Source organism: Podarcis filfolensis, assembly GCF_964270895.1.
Source record: "Podarcis filfolensis genome assembly, chromosome: 3".
Classification (NCBI taxonomy): domain Eukaryota; kingdom Metazoa; phylum Chordata; class Lepidosauria; order Squamata; family Lacertidae; genus Podarcis; species Podarcis filfolensis.
The window spans coordinates 47,508,123-47,511,120 of NC_139606.1; positions in this window are offsets into that span (position 1 = coordinate 47,508,123).

Here is a 2,998-nt window from a genome sequence, read left to right on the forward strand (position 1 = left end):
TTCTATTATGCAAAAAAAGGCCACAAATAGAAGCATACAACATAAACAACCCAACCTTTACCTGAAGAACAAATATTCTATCCAAACTTTTGTTGTTGTTGAAAACTTCTCTGTTGCCCTCTCCCCCCCAAACTTCAGTAATGACCAAGGGTCCTGGGAAAGTGATGCAGAAACCCAGAAGACACTGCAGAGACTGAAGACACACCGGAATGGGTTCACAGGAGAGCAGCAAGGTGGTGCCAGTGTTTCTGTTAAGCGCACTTCAAAACGAAGTGTGCTCCAACATTGCCATTTTTATTTTGAAGGGAAAGCTGCCAATTAATAGCTGTTGCTGGTGAGTTGTGATCATGCAGTAAGCCATAAATAGTAATTTCTCTGCCTTTCTCCTGCCTTGCAGCTGAGGCTGGAAATGTGGGTAGCAGAGGGACACCCAAGCTCCATTCCCATGGCAGTTAATTCCATTTTCATATTTCCCTGTTAATTTCTGCATTGTATTTTGATCTCTCTTTTTCTCCCATCTCCCATCCATCTTGGGATATACGCCTCTTCAAGTTCTCTTCATCACTTTCTGTTGTTTGCTTCCACGTATTCACACAACCTCTGCTGTTAGTTGGAGCTTCCACATGATATAAAAGTCACTTCCGGAACTATAGTGAGCTTTAGTGGGCCTGGAGTGAAATACTGCACAAGTTTAGCACTCATTTCAATTATTATTTGCAAACAGATTTGTTTTTTTTGTTTTCTGGAAGCAAAGAACACAAAAATGAGCACTAAACTTCCAATGTTCCAGAAGTAGCTTTCACATCACATGTGAAAGCTCATACAGTGGTACCTCGGGTTAAGTACTTAATTCGTTCTGGAGGTCTGTTCTTAACCTGAAACTGTTCTTAACCTGAAGCACCACTTTAGCTAATGGGGCCTCCCGCTGCCGCCGCGCCGCTGGAGCACGATTTCTTTTCTCATCCTGAAGCTAAGTTCTTAACCTGAGGTACTATTTCTGGGTTAGCGGAGTCTGTAACCTGAAGCGTATGTAACCCAAAGCGTATGTAACCCGAGGTACCACTGTATATAATGCATAACTTAACAGCTAGAGAAAGGTTGTGGAAATGGAATAAGCAGTCATGTGAGTGCAGCCGCAGTCAAGAAGCCTCCTAACCTCCTTCCGAGGCATATTGTCTGAGGTCTACCATTTCTGGTGATGGGGGATAGAGAATCATGTAAGCAAGAAAGACAGTAGCTGCTACTACGTCCTGTCCCTTATTCGTGGAATGCCTTTCTCTTGTGTCTGTGGCATTTGGGCTTCCTCAAAACAGGGATGAGGAACTTCTGATCCAGGGGCCAAATACAGTCTTCAGACTTCTCCCGTCCCCTCTCCAAGCCATGTCTCTCACTAGCCCTTCTCCAGTCCTTCACAGAGTGCTTTTGCCCAGGTGAACTGTGTCCCTGAACCATAAATAATGCCTCTTGCTTGCATGGAGAAATGAAAAATGTGTGTGTGTAGAAACTTCTGACTTACAGTAGACCACATTTCCGCCACATATAACTACGGTAAGAGTCACTTCCATTGTTCCACACACTTTCACTCCTGACTCTGCCCACCACTAGTATGTGGTTCCTAAAAGGTTCTTTGAAGGCAATGTGGCCATCCAGCTGAAGAATGTTCTCCATCCAGCTTTAGAGACATTTGTCCTTTTTAGGAAGAGGTTCAAGGCCAAGTGCACCGCTTAAGCCCCAAAGCACTCATCTAACTTTTTGGGATAATAAATGGTGTATACTAATAAAGCTGTTCCCTGCTACTATGTACTGTATGTCATAAAACTTTTTTAAAATATATATTTTTATGAAGGTTTTCTCCATTTGGTGAAAATAGGTGAAGATCTGCAGTGGGCATTCTGATCTAAAAACATATTGCTCTGTGGGAAATGGATATAACATGAGGATTTGGGGAGGATCCAGGAAAAATATATGCTGTGGTAGCACTCTGTCTAAACCTTTAGTTTTCAGACCAGTAAAAAGATAACTATTTTTTTCTTCTTCAATTCTTGCAATTCTTATTGCATACTGGTGTGATTGCACTTCTTTCAGAAATTACCAATCTTGTATTTCTGTAAGGATTAGAGTGTTCAAATTTACAGAAAAAAATCTTCTTTACAAACACCATATTTTACTTTAAGACCTAATGCTTTTTCATTTCAAAAAATCCCTCTAAAGCACTAGATCTTTTATATGAGATAGGACCAAACTGAAAATACATGAACACTTCTCTACCACCGCTATCTACTCTCCAATACTCTGAAGCAAAACATTATCCTCAACGGATGCGGAATACTTTTTCCTTTCTTTTTTGAGTTAGAAGAATATGGACAAATTAGTCTTTCAAAAAACCTAATAGTGATAGAAGGGATGCTGCCTAATAATCAATCAATCAATCAATCAATCAATCAATCAACAGTTCAACTGTGTTGTAAAATTCCTCTAGGCTACGCTTATAAATGTTATCTTAGATGGTCTCCATGAGTGTAGCCAGGATTTCTGTGCTGGCAATTTAAGTTGTAAAAACCTACACTTAGAAGAGCACAGATGTGAAGCCAATGTAGGATCTAATTTGAACCTCAAGTCACCTCCAGACAACCTGTTTATTCATCCTAGTTTGCTTGCACAAAGCTTATGCAGAGGTTAGACTGCATCTAGTCTTTGCTGTGAATTCATTCTAATTTGTTTGAGGAGCAGTTATATAACAAGCATCACCCTACACTTTCATTGCATTTCCTTGATACTCTTCAAGCTACAAAATATCATATTATTATTATTTTTTACAGTGGATAAGTTGCACTAGGGTAACAGAGCCTTTTAATCCACTTTAGCTTCACAAAGTTCCCTTGAGCAAAATGGTGGCAGTCTGGTGGCACCCTTAGTCTTCTCTGAACATTCCAGTTAATGCCAGTCTACGAATCATTTGAACGGTACCAGTGAATATTATCTGACAAGGCTGCGGAAG